This window comes from Schistocerca cancellata, chromosome 3 (assembly GCF_023864275.1).
Source record: "Schistocerca cancellata isolate TAMUIC-IGC-003103 chromosome 3, iqSchCanc2.1, whole genome shotgun sequence".
Lineage (NCBI taxonomy): Eukaryota > Metazoa > Arthropoda > Insecta > Orthoptera > Acrididae > Schistocerca > Schistocerca cancellata.
In genome coordinates, this window is record NC_064628.1 from 416930936 (window position 1) to 416947714 (window position 16779).

The 16779-nt window shown below is 47.4% G+C and overlaps 1 protein-coding gene across 3 annotated transcripts in view; it reads right to left on the reverse strand.

Annotated features, from left to right (window-relative positions):
* LOC126175163 (diuretic hormone receptor-like) overlaps window positions 1-16779 on the reverse strand; it is a 586395-nt gene that overhangs the window by 359926 nt on the left and 209690 nt on the right. For all 3 annotated transcript variants that reach the window (XM_049921750.1, XM_049921748.1, XM_049921749.1), the window contains exon 2: window positions 13429-13500. The gene's annotated coding sequence lies outside the window, so the exon portion shown is untranslated. The remainder of the gene's footprint in view (window positions 1-13428; window positions 13501-16779) is intronic.

Here is a 16779-nt window from a genome sequence, read left to right on the forward strand (position 1 = left end):
ACCGCTTACTCAACCCATCGAGGTCCAAAGAGGAGTGCCGCAGGGGAGCCCTCTCTCCATGATGTTATTTGTTTTATCGCTCGAGCCGCTCTTACGCTCTATTCATGACAAACTTGCAGGCCTTTCGATCGCCGGGACGTCCTTCGTGGTTCGTGCTTACGCCGACGACGTCGGAGTGTTACTGCGCAACGACGGAGACGTATCAACCCTCAAGACCGCGGTAGACGAGTACTGTCGTGCTTCCGGTGCTAAAATCAACGCCGGTAAGTGCACCTTCGTCAACATTCGAGGATTCGACGCAGTTGTTATACCTTGGGCGAAGCGTGTCGAAAACCACACCACTCTGGGGATGATTATCGACAAATGCCCGCTAAAAATGAATGCAAAAAATTGGAAGCAGGTCACCAATAAAATGCAAGGTGCCATCTATGAAAACAATTGGCGGTCCGTTAACATTCTCCAACGCATACGACTCCTCAGCAGTTATATATTCAGTAAAGCGTACTATATGGCCCAACTATTTCCAGTCCCCAAGATGCAGGCCAAACACGTGATGAAACTCTCTAATAGATTTATCTGGCAAGGGCATCTGTTCAAAGTGAAATACACCACGCTGACGTCTTCCAGACAGGCCGGCGGACTAAACATGCCTGACATTAACCGAAAGTGTACTGCGTTATGTATTAAACGAATCACCCATTTGTTGGACAAGGAAACTCTCAGCGTAACCAGTTGGCTCTTCCGAACCTTACAACCCACCGATACGCATCCACCCATTGATGTAGGTAAAATACATTACAAACTACGACATGTCAAGCAGTTTTTTCTTGAAGTAAGCTATATTGATGGACATTATTTCACGCAGGATTTACCGACGACGCACCTGTCATTAAAAAGATGGACATCTCCAATAGTCCGGAATCCTATTGAACTTAAATACCCGAGTGTTCATTGGAAGGCAGTTTGGGACAACATAAGTTTAACCGTCCACACTGCTGAAGTGGCGTCCACATGGTATAAAGTGGTAAACGATGTTATACCCACTAATGAAAGGTTGCATAGAATCGGTTTAAGTGACAGTGATAAATGCGTCCGCTGTGGCCTGGTCGACACCTTACGCCATCGCTTCACTTGTGGCGGTCATCTCATTAACTGGAAATGGGTGCAGCAGAGGCTGGGCCTGATTACCCGCAGCAGCCCAGCCAACCACTGCACCGACATCCTGCTCTGGCCGGACGCGAAACATTTTCCCGCTATCAAGAACAACACTGTGATGTGGATGTTAGGACAGTTTGTGGCATATATCATCATCCACAATAGTGAAGATAATCTCATTAGTTTCGAGGCTTACATGAGAACGGCACGCTGGAAGATGAAACGTTACCCCAATTTCAGGAAGATGTTTGCTAACATGTTAGACATAATTTTTGAAAAACAAGGCGTAGGGTAATTCTCGATGCCGGTAAGGACACAAATCACATGCAAGACTATGTAGCGAACAAAATACACAACGAGTAAGAGGTTATACCAGTTCCTAGGACTACTCCCGACTTCTCAATGGTGTAATTAGCTTCATTATGACGTTTTCATTAATTTATGTACCTGTGCATCTCTTGTTATCCGTTTGTGTGCTCCAAATTACTTTGAGTTTGGACGGTTATGAATCAAATGACAGAACTGTCATTCCAGTTAAGACAATCAATTATATATATATGTTTGCGTTTCGGATCAATGTCTCTGTCTGGACTGAAGAGGCTACTATTTATGATATATTTTCTAAGCTTACAAATGGCACTATATTGAAATGTGTTCTTCAGTCTATTGTAGGAAACAATTCGTGTTGAATCAGTTCCAGCATTTCAATATTTTGTTTTTGTGCTTATGTAAATATATGGTTGTTTTAATAAAGGAAAAAAAGGTAAAAAAAAGAAACATTCTAGGGGGATCGTCTTTGATTCATAATCAAAACGTCTTCGGTCCCGAGTTCGATCCCCGCCACTGCCTAAATTTTGATAAATAATCAGCATTGGCGGCCGAAGACTTCCGGCATAAGAAGTCAGCCTCATTCTGCCAACGGCCTTGTCAAAGAGGGCGGAGGAGCGGATAGAGGTTCAGGGCACTCTCTTGCCCTAGGGGTGAAAAATTGCCCTAAAGGCGGAAGAATCAGCAATGATAAACGACATGAGGATGCAGAACGCAATGGAAACCACTGCATTAAAGACACGTAACGTGTATCCACAGGACATGTGGCCTGTAACTGAAGAAGTGTCATGATGATCTCTCCATTGGCAAAAGATTCCGGAATAGTCCGCCATTCTGATCTCCGGGAGGGGATTGCCAAGGGGGAAGTTACCATGAGAAAAAGATTGAATAATCTACGAAAAGAAAACGTTCTACGAGTCGGGGCGTGGAATGTCATAAGCTTGAACGTGGTAGGGAAACCAGAAAATCTGAAAATGGAAATGCAAAGGCTCAATCTAGATATGGTAGGGGTCAGTGAAGTGAAGTGGAAGGAGGACAAGGATTTCTGGTCAGATGAGTATCGGGTAATATCAACAGCAGCAGAAAATGGTATAACAGGTGTAGGACGCATTATGAATAGGAAGGTAGGGCAGAGGGTGTGTTAGTGTGAACAGTTCAGTGACCGGGTTGTTCTAATCAGAATCGACAGCAGACCAACACCGACAACGATAGTTCAGGTATACATGCCGACGTCGCAAGCTGAAGATGAACAGATAGAGAAAGTGTAGGAGGATATTGAAAGGGTAATGCAGTATGTAAAGGGGGACGAAAATCTAATAGTCATGGGCGACTGGAATGCAGTTGTAGGGGAAAGAGTAGAAGAAAAGATTACAGGAGAATATGGGCTTGGGACAAGGAATGAAAGAGGAGAAAGACTAATTGAGTTCTGTAACAAATTCAGCTTGTAATAGCGAATACCCTGTTCAAGAATCACAAGAGGAGGAGGTATACTTGGAAAAGGCCGGGAGATACGGGAAGATTTCAATTAGATTACATCATGGTCAGACAGAGATTCCGAAATCAGATACTGGATTGTAAGGCGTACCGAGGAGCAGATATAGACTCAGATCACAATATAGTAGTGATGAAGAAGTTCAGGACATTAGTCAGGAAGAATCAATACGCAAAGAAGTGGGATACGGAAGTACTAAGGAATGACGAGATACGTTTGAAGTTCTCTAATGCTATAGATACATCAGTAAGGAAAAGCGCAGTAGGCAGTACAGTTGAAGAGGAATGGACATCTCTGAAAGGGCCAACACAGAAGTTGGGAAGGAAAACATAGATACAAAGAAGGTAGCTGCGAAGAAACCATGGGTAACAGAAGAAATACTTCAGTTGATTGATGAAAGGAGGAAGTACGCTCCTGGAAATTGAAATAAGAACGCCGTGAATTCATTGTCCCAGGAAGGGGAAACTTTATTGACATATTCCTGGGGTCAGATACATCACATGATCACACTGACAGAACCACAGGCACATAGACACAGGCAACAGAGCATGCACAATGTCGGCACTAGTACAGTGTATATCCACCTTTCGCAGCAATGCAGGCTGCTATTCTCCCATGGAGACGATCATAGAGATGCTGGATGTAATCCTGTGGAACGGCTTGCCATGCCATTTCCACCTGGCGCCTCAGTTGGACCAGCGTTCGTGCTAGACGTGCAGACCGCGTGAGACGACGCTTCATCCAGTCCCAAACATGCTCAATGGGGGACAGATCCGGAGATCTTGCTGGCCAGGGTAGTTGACTTACACCTTCTAGAGCACGTTGGGTGGCACGGGATACATGCGGACGTGCATTGTCCTGTTGGAACAGCAAGTTCCCTTGCCGGTCTAGGAATGGTAGAACGATGGGTTCGATGACGGTTTGGATGTACCGTGCACTATTCAGTGTCCCCTCGACGATCACCAGTGGTGTACGGCCAGTGTAGGAGATCGCTCCCCACACCATGATGCCGGGTGTTGGCCCTGTGTGCCTCGGTCGTATGCAGTCCTGATTGTGGCGCTCACCTGCACGGCGCCAAACACGCATACGACCATCATTGGCACCAAGGCAGAAGCGACTCTCATCGCTGAAGACGACACGTCTCCATTCGTCCCTCCATTCACGCCTGTCGCGACACCACTGGAGGCGGGCTGCACGATGTTGGGGCGTGAGTGGAAGACGGCCTAACGGTGTGCGGGACCGTAGCCCATCTTCATGGAGACGGTTGCGAATGGTCCTCGCCGATACCCCAGGAGCAACAGTGTCCCTAATTTGCTGGGAAGTGGCGGTGCGGTCCCCTACGGCACTGCGTAGGATCCTACGGTCTTGGCGTGCATCTGTGCGTCGCTGCGGTCCGGTCCCGGGTCGACGGGCACGTGCACCTTCCGCCGACCACTGGCGACAACATCGATGTACTGTGGAGACCTCACGCCCCACGTGTTGAGCAATCCGGCGTTCCGTCCACCCGGCCTCCCGCATGCCCACTATACGCCCTCGCTCAAAGTCCGTCAACTGCACATACGGTTCACGTCCACGCTGTCGCGGCATGCTACCAGTGTTAAAGACTGCGATGGAACTCCGTATGCCACGGCAAACTGGCTGACACTGACGGCGGCGGTGCACAAATGCTGCGCAGCTAGCGCCATTCGACGGCCAACAGCGCGGTTCCTGATGTGTCGGCTGTGCCGTGCGTGTGATCATTGCTTGTACAGCCCTCTCGCAGTGTCCGGAGCAAGTATGGTGGGTCTGACACACCGGTGTCAATGTGTTCTTTTTTCCATTTCCAGGAGTGTACAAACATGTTCCGGGAAAATCAGGAATACAGAAATACAAGTCGCTGAGGAATGAAATAAATAGGAAGTATAATGGAAGCTAAGACGAAATGGCTGCAGGAAAAATGTGAGGACATCGAAAAAGATATGATTGTCGGAAGGACAGACTCAGCATACAGGAAAGTCAAATCAACATTTGGTGACATTAAAAGCAACGGTGGTAACATTAAGAGTGCAACGGGAATTCCACTGTTAAATGCAGAGGGGAGAGCAGATAGGTGGAAAGTATTCATTGAAAGCCTCTACGAGGGTGAAGATTTGTCTGATGTGATAGAAGAAGAAACAGGAGTCGATTTAGAAGAGATAGGGGATCCAGTATTAGAATCGGAATTTAAAAGAGCTTTGTGGGACTTACGGTCAAATAAGGCAGAAGGGGTAAATAACATTCCATCAGAATTTCTAAAATCATTGAGGGAAGTGGCAACAAAACGACTATTCACGTTGGTGTGTAGTATATATGAGTCTGGCGATATACCATCTGACTTTCGGAAAAGCATCATCCACACAATTCCGAAGACGGGAAGAGCTGACAAGTGAGAGAATTATCGCACAATCAGCTTAACAGCTCATGCATGGAAGCTGCTTACAAGAATAATATACAGAAGAATGGGAAAAAATTGAGAATGCGCTAGGTGACGATCAGTTTGGCTTTAGGAAAAGTAAAGGGACGAGAGAGGCAATTCTGACGTTAGGGCTAATAATGGAAGCAAGGCTAAAGAAAAATCAAGACACTTTCATAGGATTTGTCGACCTGGAAAAAGCGTTCGACAATATAAAATGGTGCAAGCTGTTCGAGATTCTGAAAAAAGTAGGGGTAAGCTATAGGGAGAGACGGCTCATATACAATATGTACAACAACCAAGAGGGAATAATAAGAGTGGACGATCAAGAACGCAGTGATCGTATTAAGAAGGGTGTAAGACAAGGCTGTAGCCTTTCGCCCCTACTCTTCAATCTGTACATCGAGGAAGCAATGATGGAAATGAAAGAAAGGTTCAGGAGTGGAAGGATATCAGTGTTACGATTCGCTGATGACATTGCTATCCTGAGTGAAAGCGAAAAAGAATTAAATGATCTGCTGGACGGAATGAACAGTCTAATGAGTACACAGTATGGTTTGAGAGTAAATTGGAGAAAGACGAAGGTAATGAGAAGTAGTAGAAATGAGAACAGCGAGAAACTTAACATCAGGATTGATGGTCACGAAGTCAAAGAAGTTAAGGAATTCTGCTACTTAGGCAGTAAAATAACCAATGACGGACGGAGCAAGGAGGACATCAAAAGCAGACTCGCTATGGCAAAAAAGGCATTTCTGGCCAAGAGAAGTCTACTAATATCAAATACCAGCCTTAATTTGAGTAAGAAATTTCTGAGGATGTACGTCTGGAGTACAGCATTGTATGGTAGTGAAACATGGACTGTGGGAAAACCGGAACAGAAGAGAATCGAAGCATTTGAGATGTGGTGCTATAGACGAATGTTGAAAATTATGTGGACTGATAAGGTAAGGAATGAGGAGGTTCTACCCAGAATCGGAGAGGAAAGGAATATGTGGAAAACACTGATAAGGAGAAGGGACAGGATGATAGGACATCTGCTAAGACATGAGGGAATGACTTCCATGGTACTAGAGGGACCAGTAGAGGGCAAAAACTGTAGAGGAAGACAGAGATTGGAATACGTCAAGCAAATAACTGAGGACGTAGGTTGCAAGTGCTATTCTGAGATGAAGAGGTTAGCACAGGAAAGGAATTCGTGGCGGGCCGCATCAAACCAGTCAGTAGACTGATGACCAAAAAAAAAAAAAAAAAAAAAAGCCTACATATTTCAAGAATAATTTAAGCACAGAGCCAACACTCAGATGAACGCCAGTCTCAGCATCGGATATTCACTGAGGGAAGTAAACACAGGATTCCAAATCATTCTGCGCAGTTATGTGACAGAGGTTTTGTTATTGCATCATCAGTTCTCTGCACACAAAATACTTTGAAGAGTACACTTCTTGGGCAAGTGATGAATATTCTCCCATGCGATCCAAACCCATATTCTTAAATACTACTGTACAAGCACCTCAGCCGACCGCCTGCATCTCACGAGACCCATTTTCTTGTACATATCTATGCACAGGGAGAAATTTCTCCCAAATAGTATGGCAGCTGTAGTGAAACTTTTCTCTGTATACACATTCGTCTGTCTCGACCCTTCACCGTACGTTACAAGTACGTCTGCAACCACTCATGAACAGAAATCAGCTTCACTAAGAACACTCCACACCTTCCAATTCAGCAGGAAGATGTTCGTTATGTGACATAAAATGTTTACAGCAGCTGCCTCATACTCACTCTTAATTCCACGACCTCATTTCACGTGAAACATTTCCCCCCTGCGGGTCCGGGGATTAGAATAGGCCCGAGGTATTCCTGCCTGTCGTAAGAGGCGACTAAAAGGAGTCCATCCCCCTCACGGGGGTAGTTAGCGCCTGCGTCCGGAGACGGACGGTTCCACGACCTATAATTGTGGTCTTTCTGGTTTTTCACTTCTCGTTTCTTCCTTCCTTTTGTTGGTTCTTTTCTTTGCTCTTCTCCACCTCACTGTCTTCCTTACTCTTTCCCTTGACTTCTCCTTGCCTTCTCATTGCCTTTTTCTCCTTGCCTTCTCATTGCCTTTTTCTCCTTGCCTTCTCATTGCCTTTTTCTCCTTGCCTTCTCATTGCCTTTTCTCCTTGCCTTCTCATTGCCTTCTTCTCCTTGCCTTCTCATTGCCTTCTTCTCCTTGCCTTCTCTGGTCTCCGCCTTGGCGTTTGAGACAGTCTGTCCTCTTTCTCCCTCTCTCTCTTCTTTTTCCTCTTCTTCCTTCCTCCCTGTGCGTGCCTGAAGGCCGACCCACGCGTTCGCACGCGTAGCCGGTGACGGGGTAACGCGTAAGTCCCCGCCGTGGGTAGACATGTAAGGCACGCGCGTACCCCCTGGTAAAGGCCAGGCCCGGGGAGGGGTGATTGCCTGAGCTGATACCTTCTGACCATGCCGATTGGTCCCTCCGTCTGTTTCTCGGGAGGTGTGACCTGAGGTGTAAACATTCACCTAAGGCGGGAGTGCCCTCTGAGAGGGTCCCCACAAGGAAGGAGCGCGCCATCGGAGACGCTGGCAATCATGGGGGATTCCTCCGCAATGGATTCTACTCCATCGCTTTCGACTTCTGCCCCAAAACGGAAACGTGACCAGCCACCAGTGACAAAAGTACTACCGCCTGCCCCACAGTTCCTCGTCGTTTCTCGATCTGAGGACGGAAAGGATTTTTCCTCTGTCAACCCTTTCGTTATCCAGAAGGGCGTAGATGCCATAGCCGGATCTGTCAAATCTTGTACCAGTTTGCGTAACGGCACCTTATTACTAGAAACTGAGAGTGCCTTTCAGGCACAAAAACTGCTTCGGGCCACACTCCTGTACACGTTCCCTGTCCGGGTGGAGGCCCACCGAACTTTGAATTCGTCTCGTGGTGTAGTCTATACTAGCTCCCTCGACGGATTGACTGACGAGGAGATTCAATCTTTCCTCGCAGAGCAGGGCGTGACGGCTGTCCATAGGGTCATGAAAAAGGTCAACAATGACCTTGTACCGACCCGGACACTTTTCTTGACCTTCGATAGTGTTAAGCTGCCATCGCGCATCAAGGCGGGCTACAAGGTTATTTCTGTTCGCCCCTATGTCCCGACACCTACGCGCTGCTACCAGTGTCAGCGTTTCAATCACACTCGACAGTCTTGTTCCAATGCGGCTAAATGTGTCACTTGTGGCAGGGATGACCATGAGGGTGACTGTCCACCTCCGTCTCCTCGTTGTGTGAACTGTCAGGGTGACCATGCCGTATCCTCCCGCGACTGTCCTGTCTATAAGGAAGAACGCTGTATCCAAGAAATTCGGGTCAAAGAGAAAGTGTCCACCTCGGCTGCTCGCAAGCTATTGGCTAGTAGGAAGCCCGCGCTGCTCCCAGCGGGGAAATACAGTGCTGTCCTCGCCTCTCCTCGTTCTACCAGGGAGGTAGCAACCCAGACATGCGATCTGACCTTCAGCACCACGGTCGTCCGTTCGGCCAGTGCTAAGATAGCGCGGTCGACGTCTCCTCTTCCTCCCATCACCCCACAGACATCAGCCCCTTCATCAGCTTCTGCTAAGACGAAGACCCCGAAGTCAGATGCACGGGCCTTCAAGAAGGAACCATTCCGTGCAGACTTCCTACGTTCCTCGACCTCCCAGCCTTCGACCGGTACTTCCACCAAACGTCCTTCCAAAAAGGCTCATAGGAAGCACAGTTCTCCGCCACGGCGCATTTCTTCTCCTGCGCCACCCAGCGGTTGCCGCCCCAGGCCGTCATCCGTTTCGCCTGGCCGCACCGCTGGTAGCCGTACATCTGGCCGTTCACCGGCGGAGGAAGCTCCCCCTCCCGGCCATCCTCCCGAGATGGCCGATGAACCTATGGACCCAATGGACGATGACTGTCCGCCTACTGATAGCGGCGGCGGTGCTCGCTCGAAGCCATGCCCTCAGCGGCCTTCGAGGTGACCCCTTTTTTCATCTTCCTTTTCTTACGATGGCACTTATTCACTGGAATATTCGCAGCATTCGCTCCAACCGAGAGGACTTGAAGTTGCTGCTCCGCTTGCACCGTCCGCTCGTCGTAGCCCTCCAGGAAACGAAGCTACGCCCATGCGATCAAATTGCCTTGGCACACTACACCTCTGTGCGTTTTGACCTACCCCCTGTGGTAGGTATCCCAGCTCATGGAGGGGTTATGTTGCTGGTCCAGGATGATATTTACTACGATCCCATCACGTTGCACACCGGCCTGCAGGCAGTTGCCATCCGCATTACTCTCCCCACTTTTACGTTTTCCCTTTGTACCGTTTACACTCCATCGTCATCTGCCGTTACCAGGGCAGACATGATGCAACTTATTGCTCAGCTACCTGCACCATTTTTGTTAACTGGAGACTTCAATGCCCACCATCCCCTTTGGGGCTCTCCAGCATCCTGCCCGAGGGGCTCCTTGTTAGCAGACCTTTTCAACCAGCTCAATCTTGTCTGCCTCAATACTGGCGCCCCTACTTTTCTATCGGACACATCTCACACCTATTCCCATTTAGACCTCTCTATATGTACTCCCCAACTTGCACGCCGGTTTGAGTGGTATGCACTTGCTGATACATATTCGAGCGACCACTTCCCGTGTGTTATCCATCTCCTGCAGCATACTCCCTCTCCGTGCTCCTCTAGTTGGAACATCTCCAAGGCAGACTGGGGGCTCTTCTCTTCCAGGGCGACCTTTCAGGATCAAACCTTCACAAGCTGCGATCGTCAGGTCGCACACCTCACGGAAGTCATTCTCGCTGCTGCTGAATATTCCATCCCTCACCCTACTTCTTCTCCACGTCGCGTACCGGTCCCCTGGTGGACCGCAGCATGTAGAGACGCTTTACGTGCTCGTCGACGTGCTTTACGCACCTTTAAACGCCACCCTACAGTGGCGAATTGTATTAATTATAAACGATTACGTGCTCAGTGTCGTCGTATTATTAAAGAAAGCAAGAAAGCCAGCTGGGCTGCTTTCACAAGCACCTTCAACAGTTTTACTCCTTCTTCTGTTGTCTGGGGTAGCCTGCGCCGGCTATCTGGCACTAAGGTCCACTCCCCAGTTTCTGGCTTGAAGGTCGCGAATGACGTCCTTGTGGCCCCTGAGGCTGTCTCCAATGCCTTCGGCCGCTTTTTCGCAGAGGTTTCGAGCTCCGCTCATTACCACCCTGCCTTCCTCCCCCGCAAACAGGCAGAGGAGGCTAGGCCACCTGACTTCCGCTCCTCGAATTGTGAAAGTTACAATGCCCCATTCACCATGCGGGAACTCGAAAACGCACTTGGCCGATCACGGTCCTCCGCTCCAGGGCCTGATTCTATTCATATTCAGATGCTGAAGAACCTTTCTCCTGCGGGTAAAGGTTTTCTTCTTCGTACATACAATCGCATCTGGATTGAGGGGCATGTTCCCGCATGCTGGCGCGAGTCTATTGTTGTCCCGATTCCTAAGCCGGGGAAGGACAAGCACTTGCCTTCCAGTTATCGACCCATCTCGCTTACTAGCTGTGTCTGTAAAGTGATGGAGCGAATGGTTAACTCTCGATTGGTTTGGCTGCTCGAGTCTCGACGCCTACTTACCAATGTACAATGTGGATTTCGTAGGCGCCGCTCTGCTGTTGACCATCTAGTTACCTTGTCGACCTTCATTATGAATAACTTCTTGCGGAAGCGCCCGACCGCGGCTGTGTTCTTTGATTTGGAGAAGGCTTACGACACCTGTTGGAGGGCGGGCATTCTCCGCACCATGCATACATGGGGCCTTCGCGGTCGCCTCCCTCTTTTTATTCGTTCCTTTTTACTGGATCGACAGTTCAGGGTACGTGTGGGTTCTGTCCTGTCCGACAGCTTTCGCCACGAGAATGGGGTGCCACAGGGCTCAGTTTTGAGCGTCGCTCTCTTCGCCATCGCGATCAATCCAATAATGGATTGCCTCCCAGCTGATGTATCAGGCTCCCTTTTTGTGGACGATTTTACCATCTATTGCAGCGCGCAGTGTACACGTGTCCTGGAGCGCTGTCTTCAGCGTTCTCTTGACCGTCTTTACTCCTGGAGTGTCGCCAATGGCTTCCGTTTTTCTGCCGAGAAGACGGTCTGTATTAACTTCTGGCGCTGCAAAGAGTTTCTCCCACCGTCCTTACGACTCGGTCCCGTTGCTCTCCCAATCGTGGAGACAACCAAATTTTTAGGCCTTACATTTGACAGGAAACTTAGCTGGTCTCCACATGTGTCATATTTGGCCGCCCGTTGTACCCGTTCTTTAAATGTCCTCCGTGTTCTCAGTGGTATGTCGTGGGGAGCGGATCGAACTGTCCTACTTCGTCTCTATCGGTCGATCGTCCGCTCCAAGCTGGATTATGGGAGCTTCGTATACTCCTCTGCACGGCCATCCATCTTACGCCGCCTCAACTCCATACAACATCGGGGTTTACGACTTGCGATCGGAGCATTTTATACTAGTCCCGTAGAGAGTCTTCATGCTGACGCTGGCGAATTGCCACTCACCTACCGGCGCGATATACTGCTTTGTCGGTATGCCTGTCGGCTACTGTCAATGCCCGACCATCCGTCTTATCGTTCCTTTTTTGACGACTCTCTCGACCGTCAATACGGGTTGTATGTCTCTGCCCTGCTATCCCCTGGAGTTCGCTTTCGTCGCCTCCTTCAACACCTTGATTTTTCACTCCCTGCAACCTTTCGAGTGGGCGAGAGCCACACGCCACCTTGGCTCCAGGCTCAGGTCCGCGTTCATCTTGACCTCAGCTCGCTCCCAAAAGAGGTTACCCCCGGTTCGGTCTACCACTACCGTTTTTTGGAACTTCGTTCGAAGTTCATCAACATGACTTTCATTTATACAGATGGCTCTAAGACCAATGACGGGGTCGGGTGTTCCTTTATTGTCGGGGCACAAAGTTTCAAATACCGGCTCCATGGCCATTGTTCGGTCTTCACAGCTGAGCTCTTTGCCCTCTACCAGGCTGTTCTTTACATCTGCCGCCACCGACATTCTGCTTATGTCATCTGCTCCGACTCCCTGAGCGCCATCCAGAGCCTCAGTGATCCGTACCCGGTTCACCCTTTCGTACACCGGATCCAACGCTCTCTTCAGCAGCTGGTGGACGTCGGTTCTCCGGTTAGCTTTATGTGGGTTCCTGGCCATGTCGGTATCCCTGGGAACGAAGCTGCAGATGCCGCAGCCAAGGCTGCGGTCCTCCAGCCTCGGACAGCTTCTTGTTGTGTCCCTTCGTCCGATTTTAGCAGGGTCATTTGTCGGCGCATTGTGTCGCTGTGGCATGCCGATTGGGCTGCACTTACAGACAACAAGCTTCGGGCCTTAAAACCTCTTCCTGTGGCTTGGACGTCCTCCTCACGCCCTTCTCGGCGGGAGGAGGTAGTTTTGGCCCGGTTAAGAATTGGACACTGCCGGTTCAGCCATCGCCATCTGCTGACGGCTGCGCCAGCGCCGTTCTGCCCATGTGGACACTTGCTGACGGTTCGACACATTTTAATGTCCTGTCCATATTTTAACACACTGCGTCTAGATCTTAACCTGCCAAGTACTTTCGATGCCATTTTAGCGGATGACCCACGAGCAGTCGCTCGTGTTCTTCGTTTTATCAATTTGACAAACCTCTCTCAGGACATTTGATGATGCTGTTTTTTAATTCTATGCCTGTCAGTCTGTCTTTTATCGTGTTTTCCCTTTTAGTTGTTGTTGTCCACTTGTGCCTCGCGGTGCCTTCTTAGAGTAGTCAGGGCGCTAATGACCATTGAAGTTGTGCGCCCTAAAACCACAAAAAAAAAAAAAAAAAAAAAACGTGAAACATTTAAATTAAAACGGTGGGTTCATATCACCAGAGACGTTAGAAACACCGTCCCTATAATTTGAGATACACTGTACACTGTATTCATTAGAAAATCTTTCTTTAGTGTCTGAAAATATGTCAAACAGGAGACTTACCAAGAAAAAGGAAGCAATTTCTCCGACTGCGGAAGCAAATCAGCCGCCCATGGGGTGTGTAACGGCTCCACCCTGAAATAGAAGGAAACTAGCTTAGAGTTGACCGTCTCGTCAACATAATGGTCATTAGAGTCAAAAGACGAATTCAGACGGGGGAGGGGGGGGGGGAGAGGAGGGAAGCAAATTTTCCGTGACATTTTTCGTAGGACCATCCCCATCCCAGTATTTACCCTACGTTACTGCTGATTAGCCGGGGATCTGAACACTGTCCTGCAGAAAGCGAGTCCAATGTCTTGATTACTGATCCCGTTCCCTCCGTGGATCTGTTCCAGCTTTCCCCTTACGTAGTTCTGGCAAATCAGAAAACTATTTTATATTCCGGGCAATCTCACCTGTTGAGATCCACGATGTTAGGAATAACTCTGCTAACAGCTCGTAAAATAGTTGTTTATTAAAACACAACTGGTTTCGCGACCTAAAACCGCATCATCATCTGGTGCAATCCACATTGTAAAAAGCATTTTGCGTGTATTCAAATTAATAAAGGAATGTCCAAAATATACTCGTAACGTGAAAAGAGCGTAAGCATACATATCGCTCCTAGTGAAAATTTACTATGCAGTGAATATCATCAATACTATGGCGAGTGAAAGATAACGAAAATGTGCTCCATTCTTTGAAATTTGCCTGCATCTAAAAAGAAAAAAGAAAAATATTTTGTAGTGAGCGGACACTAAAAGTCTTCAAATACGAGCCGGATTGGCGATAAAAAATTGTCGGTACAAACATGATCAGTCGTGGCACTAAGCAAGCTTCAGATATTATAAGCCTGTCCAGGAAGCAACCATGATGTAGTACTTAGTAGGATCAAAGAGAAAATGCGCATTTAGTGCTTTTATGGACTTACGTGATAGCAGAATGTAAGCAAACGTCGTCGAATCTCTGAGAAGAACAGGCATACATTATCAACGTGATGCATGATAAGAAATATAAAGAAAATTAAAAACGAAAAATAAAGATATAAACGTTTTCAGTGCAAGGCTTGTTTTAAGCGATCAACGCTGTTGCTAAATTTTATGTCTAAAAAGCAATGAATGACGCGAAAGATTATTTTAGGTTAGGGACTGTGAGGTAACCATATCTTGAGAAACCTTCGATGTCACCTTACATTTTATTAATGTAAAACTAATTAAAACTTTCTGCAGGTAAAAGGAAAATAAATTCATCTCGAACTCAGTCTCAGTTATAGGCATAACTCTGAGAAAGTACCGATTACAATCGGAAATTCTTTGGCAGAATATTGTTCTCATCGGTAAGTAACATTAAGCCATGTGGTGCAACCGGTGAAAAGAATAGTCTGCGAAACAAAGACATGAAACTGGTAGATGGAACTCTAAGCTAGCGTCACATCATCACAGAAGCAGAATGGCCTTGGATGTTCGGAGTGGCGTACAAAAGAGTGAATCACGACGAAGGTAATAATGGAGTGCTGAGGAAATGCTGAGAAAATTATCAATTTTTAAAACAGAATACAGACGGCATAGCATCGGCTTGACTGTGGTATAAAAAAGTTACCGAACGAGTATAATTTCAACAGACTGCTGAAAGTGGTGCAATAATGTGGTGCAATAAATGGTAATGTTGTCTGATAGCAGGTGAAGCCGAAAAACAAATTGGGGAAACTGATAATGTAGGTTTGTTACTTCATTTAATCACCTGCCTACGTTTCATCTTGAGAAAAGATCTATGCACTCAAGTGGAGCTCAACATCATCTTGAAGATCAGATTATATGTATGTGTAGAGGAAAACGTAATCAAAGAAGAATAGACACCAGAACACCTTTTCAAGATAATGATGCGAGAATTTCAGAGAACAAGATTATTGTGCGCATTTTTTCCCTATTTAGTTAGAATACATCATATGAACAATTATGAAAATACGCTGCGCAAGTAAGAATGTAAAAAACCAGCACTTAAAAAATCAAAACCAGTAACTACAGAGTAGACCCATTACACTTGGCACCCAGTGCCAGCGTTTTAAGAGGAAGGAACGGTAGAAGAGGTTGTAACGAAAGCGCAAATTACAGAACACACTCGGGTGAGCCGAAACATCACGGACACAGCGGTTATTCAGTGACAACTGGCAGCACTGCAGGCTCGTGGAGCTGTAAGAACAGTATATAACCGGAGCTGAACGAATAGGATTTCATTCCAGCTACGATATGGAGCCTAGTCGATCAAGACCAAAAAGATCGAATAAGAGAATAATTCTTGCAGTCGCAAATTTTGTACAGTTCTAGGAAGGAAGGCCATAAACAACATACTAAATTTCCTGACCGGTGGTGTGTAAGTGTTAGGGTAGAGTTGGTGGACTGAAACATGATTTTTAACTCGACATCAGTTTAACTCGACCGGAGTCCCTGCGTCACGGATGTCTACCTCACGTCGACCACGCTAAATTGGAGGGGGACTATGACCCCATAATCTGCGAGCGAGCTCTTGAAGCTAGGCTTCAAGGTGCGGGAGATCGCAATCATCTCCAGGTTACTATCTTCGTGTTATGGATCGTTCAGGATTCTCGAGAGGATGACCGCACAGCGCCCGATGCCCAGGTTCGGCGTTGGGTAGAGTGCTGGTCTTTTCTTCCTGACTCCTAAGGAATCTATTGCAGGGGCAATTCCGTTTTTATTCCATCTTTTCTTTGATAATTTGAATACCGCGACTTCTAGCGAAAATCTTTCCTGCTAAAAAATATACTACATTTCCTACATATACTACATTTCCTACAAAAACGTTCCATTCATTTTATCTCTAGGACTTATAGTTTAGGCGTTGCAGGGGATGAAAGAATAGCCAATAATTAGGTTCAATTGTAGAAATTTAATGTTCGCTTCTAAATGACGAGGTTTAAGAACGAATATCACACGTTTGCAACACATCTAAGTGCTGTAGAGCCGTGTTAAGCTATAAACTGTATTATGGGGATGCAATAGGTTGGGGTGGCTGGGAGGAGAGGGTCGTGTGGGGGAAGGCAGGCCCTCGGTTGCGTTCATGCATTGTCCTCCTTCGTAGATCTGAAAACTGAAGAGCGACTAGACAAGACCCCACTTTCTTTACTCCGTCACGTCACAAGAAGCAAGTACAAGGTGATTCACAAAATTATACCGACTCTTCCGCTTCTCGTCTTATGAATCACTAGCGACGCAGTGCACAGGTAAGGGCGAGGGCGTTTATTTTCCACTAAGTGCCTTAACTGGAATACAAGTATGAGGTACTAACAATACTGACGCATATGGACAGACTCTACGTAAAACTCTGCACATTGTTCTATACTGCTAGATGCAGAATAGA